Consider the following 12242-nt stretch of genomic DNA (forward strand, 5'->3'; position numbering starts at 1 on the left):
GGTCCCTGGGTAAACTTGTGGGCAAGTATTGCTTTGGGGGGCGCCCTTTGAATGACACGGTGTAGCCATGGGTCACCACTTCTCTTACCCAGCTTCTGACGACATCTTGAGCCATTCTTCTGAGAAGAAGATAAGTCAGCCCCCCACCCTAGGGTCCCCCAGGGGGAGGCCCACCCCGTCAGCGGGCTTGTCAGTTTGGGGAGTAGCATGTCTGGTTGCCCAGGGCTGTCTCTGCTTGGGCTTTGCAGATTTGGTCTGCCAAACACCTTACTCTTACCTGTGGGACGAAAGGGACGAAAGGAACCGACCTTAGCTCGAGAGGATGTAGAAGCTGGGGGCAGGCATGCAGTTTTGGCTGCGGCCAGAGAAGCTACTATTTTGTTTAGTTCTTCTCCAAGCAGTATTTCCCCTGCAAAGGGTAAGACCTCCAGGGCTTTTTTGGATTCGGTGTCCACCTGTTGACAACTTAGCTGTTAATTGTCCAGCATCATTCATGGCTTCCGCAATGTAAGCTACAGCCTAATGCATGTGAGCTAGACATGCAGAACATTCCTCAGAAACCTCCGCCGGGAGTTCATCTTCTATTACCTTTAGCCAGTCCTGAATAGCCCTTGTGGCCCAGGATGCAGCAATAATGGGTCTGTTAACCACCCCTGCCAGGGAAAATATTGATTTTAGACACTGTTCCAGACACCGGTCAGTGACGTTCTTTAAGGAAGCAGTAGAAATTACTGATAGCACCGATGGTTTAACCAGCCGGGTCACATGGGAGTCCACCGGGAGTGGAATCTCCCATAACGTACAGTCCTCCACCGGAAAAGGGTATCTACTATCTGTAAAAACACAGGAGATTCAATGCAGTAGGCTATATATAGATATACAAATCAGCACATATAGCCACACATACAACAGTAAACAGAGAGAGAGTGTGAGCCCACACCCACTACTGTATATTGCGCTATGTCCAACACAATAACCAGAGGCTATGGGAGAAAGTGAATGCTTGTAAAAACCTGTCAGCATGAGATGTTTTTACAGGGGAGCAGCGCTCAGCTTTCCAGGGTCTGTACAGCGATGAAGATGCCTGCCAGCTTCTGGGAGAGGAGCTGGAGACGCGAATCAGCAGCAAATAGGCATCCAGAGGTGAACTGGCGCCTAAAGCTGGGTGGAGGGGCCGCAGGCAGGCACCACCTCCTCCTAAGCTAGACTTCCCCCCACTGGTAACATGGAGCCTATTTTAAAATGGAGGACAGTTTCCTCTCTGGATAACTGTCTCCAGCCTGCTCTCCCAGTCCCTGGTAGTCTAGTGGAATCCTTGCTATGGAGGGCAGTTTAGACCTGGCGTGCTGACCGGGTCCCATCTTCCGTCCACTCTCCTGTGTACGCCCCCTGGAGCGACAGGTGGTAATGGATACCCGTGGGGTGGTTGGAGTGGCGGCGCTGCAGGGGCAATGTCAGCAGCGCTACCCGCTCAGTGTAAAAATAAGACTTAAATAAAAAATAAAGCTTGGGATTGCTAAACAGCAATCCCTGGAGAAAATCACTGGTGCACCTGCTTCCTGCAGGCACCAACAAAAAACTGACTAGCTTAGCATGGAGATGGGGTTATAGGGGAGATATGGGAGAGGAGCCAGGCATGATGGGAAGCTCTGAAAGCTTTGGAGAAGTTGGTGCCTGGTCCTCTGGATCCGCTTACAACCCGATGTAATCCCTGTGGGACCCAGGAACCCCAAAGAAGAAATATGAGATTTTGGTGCAAAATCTGGTTCCAAAGTGAATGATGTAGCACGTTGTTTATGGCAATGCGCACAACTGATTTAACCATTAAGATTGACACATCCACTAAGTGCAGACTGCTTCATACAGTACATATGTTGTGGTCCTCTGCTGAGATTGTTATGGTGTGTACACACGGTCAGATGTGCCTTCAGATACTATCCACGATCCGATCAGATCGGATCGTGGATAGTATCTGAAGGCACATCCGATTTGCATACAAGTCTGACTATATAGTGCAGATCTGCACTATATAGTCAAGGCAGACAAGACTTTCTGCCTTGCAATACGTGAATGCACATCGGAATCGGATCGGGATCTGCAGGGTTAAAAACCTTGTGATCTGCATCCGATTCGATGTTGACTATATCGTCAACATCGGAAGGCAAAAAGTACTGTGTGTACACACCATTAGTGAGATAGGCTGATACAGAGATAGTAGTAAGGTCTAGCACACCATGGGCATGGTACCGAAAGAGTTAAATTAAAACTCCCATAGTGTCTGGCTCCTCAGGCCCCGCCCCTAAGACCCAGCACACGAGTTTTAGTAGCAAGTCCAAGGCAGGAGTGGGCAAGTAAAGGAAGGAAGGTGCAACATACACTCACCAGACATATGAGAGTGGAAACCGCCCACGCCACCAATACAGGCAAACCCTCACAAGACAGGAGCAGAAGGGAGGGTGTCCTAAGTACCTATGGACTCAAAGAAAATAATTCAAGGTGCCCATACATGTGTTTTTCCCGTGCGATGTGATAAACGCTCCCGCACATGAACCGCCCGGTTCCCTGGCCTCATTGATCCTGAGGAACTGGGACAAAGGCCTCAGCTTTAAGCAGAGCAGAAATTGACTGCTGAAGCGCAGCTGCTTTCCCAGGAACCATCTTGGAGGCCGACACCAAAAGGTCCCGTACGGGACAACTGCTTTGACCAAGGCGTCGGTCGACGTCTCCAACCAACGCAGAGCAAATGACAGGAGACGGCAACCCACTTGGAGGTTGACCATGCCATCATGCTGAAGGCTTGTTTACCAGCTTGGTAGGTGGATGTGTGGTCACTCAGGGTTGTTTGTAGTGGTGCTTAGCCCCCTTGGCCAGAGCCTAAAATCTCGACGAGGGCTGTCCCTTAGCTTGGCCCTGTTGACGAAATAAAGACTTTGGTCTAGAAGCATCAGCAGAAGGAAGAAGCCAAAGATGTAACAATTTTCTCTAATTCATGCCCAAACACAGTATCACCAGAATGCGGGAGAGCCTCCAGCACCTTCTTAGAGATAGCATCTGCCCTCCAAGAGTGCAGCCAGAAGGTGCGTCTGGTCATAACCGTAGAAACCAAGGCTCTGGAAGCTAGAACCAATGTATCCATAGAGGCTTCTCTTAAATAGATACAGGCTCATTGCCTTTATTGACAACGCTCAATAATTAGTTCTGACTAAACGAGGAATAAAGGCTCTACTGAAAATGTTCAAGTCAGCTAGACATGGTCTTATTTACCCCCCGCCAAAGCAAGTGCTGGCCTAGCAATTGTGCAGACATGAGAATACGTTGACTTTAAAAACATCTCCATTTCCGTTCAGTGTGAACTTTCAAAGACGGATCTGAGATTGGTAGCCCAGAAGAGCATACTAGATTGCTAATGTGTGCATCTACTGGAGGAGGGGACTCCAATTTAGACCTGTCCTTAGGAAGGAGAGGATAAAAAGAAACAAAGCATTTGGATAACTGAAACCATTTATCATATTTAGCCCATGCTAGTTCTTACATGTCCTCTAATTGAGCAGAGGATGGAAACGATAATAAGGACAGACCGATCCTCTCTAATGAGGGCATCTACCTCTGCAGAGGAGAGAGCCTCCTCTGGGGAAAAGGAAGATTATACATCTGACCCCAGAGCCTCACTATCCTCCCTGTCAGAACAGTGACAGGAGTGAAACTCTCCTGAAATGTATTAGGGCGCCTAGGATGTTTGCCCCTATGGAAAATTTGCTTTGTGGAGCTCAAAATTTGTCTGGACATACTACACTAGAGATTGTATTCTTGATGGTTTGTTTCACCTGTGCTGACAGAGGACTAAATACCAGGCCTGCAACCTACAGCCAGAGGTGCGATTATTTGAGAGGCAGGGGTCTGAGCTGCAAAGCGATCTATCCACTGCGTCATTACCTGAGTCAGGGTACTCTGAGACTCCATCGAAGAAGATGAGCCAAATCCACAGCAAAGTGTGATGTCCTCTGGGTTCTGTGAAGTAAGCAGAGCAGGACAGCCCAAGCAAGAGCGAGGTTCTGAGACAACAGCCTTCTTACCTCTGGAGGACATGGTGTAACAATACAGTATCCACACACTTAATAGCTACAGAGTGAGAGATAAACTAGTGTAAGGGAGAATCCCACACAACAATCTTACTTAAGCAAAATTAATGTGTCTACAGAGCACAATTACCTCTACTGGTGGTATAAAGCAGAAACTCCCCACTTATCCACAAGTACACAGACACAAACCACACAATGCAAGTTAATAATAAAGTAAATCTCTCAACTGTCCAGCTAAAAGTAGGCAGGATAATATCTAAATGTGACACCAAGAACAAGGTATAGGGGACCAGCAAGCCAAAGCCTTTCTTCTCTGTATGGATTTCAGCAGCATTGTGCTCTGAAAATAGCTGTCCAGTGTTTTGTAAGTGGGCCAACAGAGAGGGGAGGCTGCAATAATCTGCTACAGGCTCTGAAAGAACTACTGCCAAGTCCTAGGGGTACTGGACCCTCACTGCATCTGCTTCTGTCGCTGAACAGATCTCTGCGTGGGGAGTCTGGAATACTCACCCCCTCAGCGCCAGCAGAGTACATTGTAGGGCTACAATGGAAGTCACTAGTCTTGTGCTAGTGCTGCCGTCCCAGTGTGAGTTGTTGGAGCGACAGTGCCCGGCGACCTTTACCCCGGCGTTGTCGCTCATACAGGATACCAAAGATAATTAAATAAATCAAATAATAAAGAAAAACAGGATTAGCCTGAAAAAAAAGGTGTCTGCTCTGCTTTGGCACCAAAATAAAAACTGGTAGGCCGAGGCTTAGGGACAGGGTATAGGAACCTAAGGAGCCATGTACTGTGGGAGTTTTTTTTTAATTCAGTAATTTTTATTGGATTTTACAAAACACCAATCAAACAAAACACCCAGAAAAGCAAACATGTCAAAAGATACATAGTAAAAGACCAAATTGCACACAGTTCTCAAAATCATGTAAACAGTAGTAAACACAATTTCTGTGCGAATTTCGGCACTGAAATGCCCGAAGGCGCCATTCGGGCAGCTGCCAAACATCCAAAAGCAGGAATATCTAAATGATAATCTTAGTATAGTGCAATTTACAGAATCGATTAACATAGATAGTTATCCGATTTAACATATACCAAACAGGATATGATAACACAATGAGCTATGCAGAGCGACATGTCTATCTTGGAATAAAATAAGTTCCCTCAAACACAAAACAGAATACCACCCCATACTCCCAAAGCAACCCTACCTCAGAACCCCCCACCCTGTACAACCCACCCCCAACTTAGGCATACCTGGATCCCTGAAAATAAATTACCCCTACCCCACTACTACTATAAATGATAAGGGAAAGCAAGTTAGCGGCCCTTAGCTACTAAATATAGCTAACCTAGCCAAAACAGAAAAACTAACCTATCTCTCCCAATTAACCCACCACACCCCTCACTAACCCACTATACTCTTTACTAACTAATTCAACTAACTAACCCCCCCCCCCCCTCCCACCCTATTCTAACAAACACAGGATATTGACAGGATAACTGACAGGGGACAAAGAAAATAGGTTACTTAAGTAAAATTAAAGGCAACTTGAGGATACGAATTGTAAAGAGTCCAGGAAAGTTTGCGTAAAGGGGACAAGCCCCCATTGACCCAGTTACAAAATAGGTAGGTAGAACCCCGAGTCAGGATGTGCAAGATCCACCTCCCCCATTCATCAAAACATATTATTCTGACCACAAACAAGGCCCTGGTCTACTACCAAAGCAATGCCAAACATAAGGTATATTTGGATAAATGAAGCAATATGTGGCATTCAAAATTAGATCCTTACTTATAAAGTAGTAAACAGGATAGAAATACAGAATTACAAAAGTTTCAGTTTGACAAACAAACAGAATATACAGTTATATGTCTGCAAAGGAGCAGCCAAGAAATGGCAAAAGCTCTGTCATCAGCAAGGATTAAAGAAGTTCAGTCCGGCCAAGCTCGCCTCCCATGTGAAGCCACATAAATTGCAGTCCCACCATCATATACCCAGAAACGCACACGGATCAATTCGCAGGGTTGAGGCAAAAGTTCCAGAATCTTCTCGTCCAGCCAGGGATTTGGAAATGAAAATGTAGAAAAGGATTTTCCTGCTGCAAGCCTGGTCGCCGGAGCTGTAGGCCAGAGCTTTATATAAACCGCCAAGTAAGGAGACAAAACCCCAGTGGAAGTATTAAGGGATGGCTCCACTTGACAGAGTAAATCTGGAGGGTACACAGGGTCAGTATATAAAGTCAGATCATTCTCATACCCAGCAGCGCAGGTACCCGGGTCAACCCCCATCCGACAAACCTGATCCAGGAAGGTAGCAGAGGGTTCAGAAGTTACAAATACAGAATTTGTGGAGTCATCTACATCCCCTAATGCAGCGAGGATCCTCTGTGTAGATGCAATAATTGCCTCCAGAATTTTAAAGAAGGTTTAAAGGGTCAGACATCATTGAAGTAGTGCATGCAGGATATATTGCAAATAGGTAATGAAAGCAGATTAGTGGTGGCTAGCACACCACACACTACCTTGATGCAGTGTGCACAAATAGGTATTTACCGCAGAGGTGAGGCAGCAGGGACCACATCCACTGGACTTTGAGGATGGCGACCGCGGTTTGGGGGTCGCAGTCTCCCTCATGGAGAGAGGCTCTGCCTGCTGCCAGCTGCCCTGTCTCAATATTCACTCTTGCTGCCGGATATCTTTTCTCCTCCCGGACAGGCTGTTTTGCTGGGTTGAGGTGCTCAACCCAGCAAAACAGCCCGTCCGGGAGGAGAAAAGATAGCCGGCAGCAAGAGTGAATATTGAGACCGGGCAGCTGGCAGCAGGCAGAGCCTCTCTCCATGAGGGAGACTGCGACAGCAATCAGGCCGCGGCAGTAGCATGGAGAGAATATCACCCACAACGGAGTCACGCAGCACAGTTCTCAAGATGGCGCCCGCACCCTAGCAGGGGGCTGCACAGAAGTGTCCAGGCAGTCCCTCACAGGCCACCCAGAATGACCGCGAGCAGTGCAGGGGAGGCTTCAAAAGGCAAAGGAGCACCCAGGACAAGACCACACCGCAGAACAACAGCAGATCGCTCCCATCCAAAATTTCAAAGATTGGGCCCGCAGCGCGACACACCGCAGGGTCAGACAGCCTCCACCGCCCACACAGACCGAGCAGAGGAGTCACAAGCGACGCTGGAGAAGCAGGGAAGGCACGGGGAGGTAAGTGGAGAGAGGCAAAAGGTCTATAGTCCCTGGGGCAGGATATTTAATCAGGAGTTGCGCAGAGCTCCCAGCACCCACGTCCGCTCAGTTGCTTGGTCCAGCCACACCCCATGTACTGTGGGAGCTTTAATTTAACTCTTTTGGTGCCTGCCAGCCAAGCCTATACCCATTGTAATGATCCCTGTGCCCCTTAATAATAATAATAATAATAATAATAATAATGGCTTTTAACATAGAGGGAGTTAGATTTAAATAAAAAAGCATTAAACATATTTAGTAAGTAAGTGTTATGATCCTGGGGCACCCTCCTGCCTGCCCTACCTCCGTTGGTTCAGACTAGCGTTGGCGGACGCGTGCGGTACTAGGCTTCGCCAATAATAGCCGCGTCCGAAGGAGCCCGTTAGTCAGGCTCCAACCCCGATGCCACCTGGTCTTGAGAGGAAACAACGCACCCACCAAAGCTAGGAGAGAACAAGGGGATCACTAACTAAAAAGCACCAGAGGCAGGAGCCCCCAGGAACCCTGGGAGAGTAACTACTCCGGGATATATGGACTGATCCCTCGGGGTATCCCAAAAGAATATACTCAAAAGATACAAAAGAACTGATAACCATACAAAATGATACTGCGACACCGTCGCAACAAACAAGTGACCCTAGTCACAAAATAACCGTGAGACCAATACACTGCTAAAGAAAGTTGTGACCACCACAACTAACATAAGGTAATATTCTCACAACCGATAAGGAGGAACAAGGCCCACTTCCAACAGGGCACACAAAAGAGTAATGATGCTACACGGCGGTAGCCCAGGGCAACTCACGACACCCGGAGGGTGTGAGAGATGACGGTCTCAGGACGAACCGGATACTGCCAAGTATTCCCCAGAGATGGCTGCCTGTGGCTGAGGCAACTGACCAGCGAGAAACAGGAATCTATCACCGGCGTCTGAGAGCATTCTCAGACACCTGATAAAGGAAGCTGAGCCAATGAGGTGAGGCCAATCGGCCAAGCCTCCCATAAGGTGATAGGTGCTGGAAGAAAGGGCGCCAAGTATCCGGCGTCCTGACTGCTTAGAAACAGTCAGAACTCATGTTTGAACCGCCCGGCGTCTGCCGTTGCCTGGCAACCCGCTGGGAGTTCTGTCACTGCCGCCGGAAGTAGCGCGCCGGGCTGGTTGCCTAGCAACCCCCGACGCCCGGCATCCGGAAGCTACGGAGGATGCCTCTGACGTCCGGCTGCTCCCCTGCCCTGTCCCATGGCTCCTGCGAGATGCAGAGGTCTGGGGCGTCCGTGTGACCACCGGATTACTGCCGGTAGGTGTGTCCACGGACCCCCGAGTCCTGACAGTAAGTTCCAAAATAGTCTTATAAACCTCAATAGGGATGCCACCGCTTCCTGGCGCCTTCCTGTTAGGGAAGGAAGCAATGGCAGCTTCTATCTCCCCCGAAGTGATCCCAGCCTCCAGCAAATCAATAGACGATTCGAATAAATGAGGTAGATCAATGCGGCAGAGATATGCCTGCAATTGTTGTGCCGTGTAAGAGACTTTGGAGGTATATAAAGTACAATAGAAGGAATAAAAGACCTGAACAATATCCTCGGTAGAGTAATGCATTACATTTTGAGAGTCAAGGATGTGTTGAATTGAGCTACTGCCCCCTTTTACCACTAGCTAGGTATGCCAAATAGCTGCCACCCATGTGCACCTGTGCTTAGAGGGCATGTTGAGAGAAAAGTAGCCTACACTTGGATTTATCTGACATGTAGTCTGATCACTCTTTCCTAGCCAAATCTTAACTCAAACGATTAGTGGAAGACCTGGATAGCAAATATGTAGCCTCACATTGACAGCAGTCTCTTTCCAGTCTCCCCTCCTCCTCCCTACTGGAATGTTTAATATCAGCCACTCTTTTAATAAAGGTTCATCGTAGTGAAGCTTTAAATGTGTCGTGTTTCAAAACTGGATCTAAATGGAAATTATTATAGGTTTCAAAATCTAGATTGTCATCTGAAGTGGAACGTGACACGGCAACAGCTCGGCCTTCATTTTCTCCCACAATTGTGGCTGGGAGGAAACAACGGTACTCTTTACCTAGAACGGCGCCCATCGCGGGCATCGCATGTACATCGCATGCCATTATAATGGCATGCGATGCGACCGATGCGATGCCCGCGATTTCACATAGAAATGCATGTTAAAATGTAAATCGCGTCGGTCGCATCGCATGCGACCAAAAATCGCATGCGATGTGACCGACGCGATAACCGCGATTTTACATAGGGAACCATGTTAAATGGCCCAATTGACCCGATTTTATATAGGGAACAATGTTAAATGGCCCACAGAGCCCAAATAGCCACCCTCAAGTGTGAAATGCCCCCCCCCCCCAATTGTTAACGCCACCCCACAATCAACGTCAACCCGAAGCGTGGCGAGCGCAGCGGTACGCGTCCTCCGACTTTTTCATACCCCCACTATCCACGTCGGCGTGGAGTTGAGAATAGAAAGTGTGGCGAGCGCAGCGAGCCATCGAGCCCGAAGCGTGGCGAGCGAAGCGTGGCGAGCCCCGCGAGGGGACGCGGATACCTGTGGAGCCCGCGAGGGGACGTGGATACCTGTGAAGGTATCCGTGTCTGCTCGCCACGCTTCGGGCTCGGGCTCGGTGGCTCGCTGCTCTCGCCACACTTTCTCAACTCCACGCCGACGTGGATAGTGGGGGTATGAAAAGGTCGGAGGACGCGTACCGCCGCCCCTCGCGGGCTCGCTGCGCTCGCCACGCTTCGGGTTGATGTTGATCGTGGGGTGGCATTAACAATTGGGGGGGCCATTTCACACTTGAGGGTGGCTATTTGGGCTCTGTGGGCCATTTTACATTGTTCCCTATGTAAAATCGGGTCAATTGGGCCATTTAACATTGTTCCCTATGTAAAATCGCGGTAATCACGTCGGTCGCATCGCATGCGATTTTTTGGTCGCATACGATACGACCGACGCGATTTTTTACCTTGCGATGCCCAAGATCCAAATCTTGGGCGCCGTTCTAGGTAAAGAGTACCGAAACAACTAACATTTCTTAACCGACCCACTGGTGGTGAAGCAGGGCAGGCAGGAGCAAGTTTGGACATCTGGTCCGGACTTAAGACCTGCCAACAATTGCTCACATGTCTACTGTCACTGAATACAATGCTGTCACCTTTGAAAAAATGGTGGAGGATTACATTGGTGACAGCATCCAAATAGGCATGCCAGACAGTCCGTACCTGTACTGGCAAGAAAATGGGGCAATTTGGAGGCCCCAGTATAAACTGGCTCTATTTTACCTGAGTTGTCCCCCCTCCATTGTGTACTCTGGAAGAGTTTTTAGTGCAGCTTGGAACTTGGTGAGCGAGAGGTGTAGGAGGTTGTTTCCACAAAATGTGGAGAAGATGATTTTCATCAAAATGAATGATCAATTCTTCAATGAAGACCAGCAATTGCCTCCAGAGACTACAGAGGGTCCTGTGATTGTGGAGTCCAGCGGGGATGAATTGATAATCTGTGAGGATGTACACACTGACGGGGCTGAGAAATCAGAGGATGAGGAGGACATCTTGCCATTGTAGAGCCAGTTTGTAAAGGGAGAGATTAATTACTTTTTTTTTTTCTGAAACCAATCATTTCAGCCACAATCATGTGGCTGACCCTATTGCTAAAATTATCGGTTTGTTAAAGACAGTGTGCATGACCTGTTTACTATACAACATAAGGGTGGGTGGGAGTTCCCAAGTACGAATCCATCTTGAACATCTTTTTTATTTATTTTTTGCTTTATCTGCTCTTTCCTAGTTTTTCAAACTGCCATCCTGTCTGCCACTACAGTACCACTCCTAGATGGGCCACATGTTTGTGCCACCCACTTGTGTCGCTTAGCATAGTCATCCAATAAAAAGAAAAAATTCTGCGAATTTAGCGGTTATTATGTTTTTTCCCAAAAAAATACAGATCCAAAACGCAAAAAACACGGAAGGCTGTGTTTCAAAACAAATCCAGATCCAAAACGTGGCTAGAGCTCAAGACCCAAAACATGAAAAGTGGTCGTTGAACATGCCTAATAAAAAAAAACATTAAAATATTTCTGTTGAGTGAAAACAGCCATGCACTCCACTCTTTTATATTATCTCTATTACCACTCTCTCCAAAAGGAAAAAAGTAATTGCAAAGTTACACCCACCCACTGGGGAGCATAATCCACACCACTTGATTCCTTTACCCAGTATAACCCTCCTGATGCAATCTATGTTCCAATGTGAAAATCAAAGCACACCTATGAACATCAAGGATGACAGGTACTATGCTAATTTAGCACTGCACACTGATATTCTGTTCTTAGTGCCAGTGAGGATGACTCTGAAAGTGTATAAGCACAGTCCTGAAGTGCAAATTATTTAACTCGACATTTATATGATATATTTACAGTTTTTAGGTTATAGTGCATGGAACTGGCACATCAAAATTACTGTGTCTAGATTACCATCCACCAAGTAAATTGTGTGACAAATTTTTATTTTTTCTTATAAAATTAGATTTAGATTTGCAGGATAAGATGTTTTAAAGGGAACGGGAAAGAAGCATTTAAAGTATGTCCCCTATTTAATTAACAAAGGAAAATAAAAAACAGCAATCAGCTTTATAACAGCCTTGAACTCCTAATTTCCATGGTTCATTTAAATAATAAATTTAGTTTAATAAAAAAAAGGGTTGTTCCTAAACTGTTAGTAGGCAAGAAGTTACATTTCTTTTTCTTGCCACCACATGCAGTCCTGCAGGTGTAAGTGCCTACATTCCAGGGCAGTTCTAGCCGCATATCAATACATTAGTACATGTGGGGCAGCATACATATTTTTCCATGGGTTAAATGTTCTTGATGAGATGTAGATTTAGAAATGTTATCCACAAAAGTAACAGCA

At 47.2% G+C, this 12242-nt stretch overlaps 1 protein-coding gene across 4 annotated transcripts in view; it reads right to left on the minus strand.

The window, feature by feature from the left end:
* WDR27 (WD repeat domain 27) overlaps positions 1 to 12242 on the minus strand; it is a 323892-nt gene that overhangs the window by 282038 nt on the left and 29612 nt on the right. The gene's annotated exons all lie outside the window — the stretch shown is intronic.

This window comes from Crinia signifera, chromosome 3 (assembly GCF_055691185.1).
Source record: "Crinia signifera chromosome 3, ASM5569118v1, whole genome shotgun sequence".
In the NCBI taxonomy this organism is placed as follows: domain Eukaryota; kingdom Metazoa; phylum Chordata; class Amphibia; order Anura; family Myobatrachidae; genus Crinia; species Crinia signifera.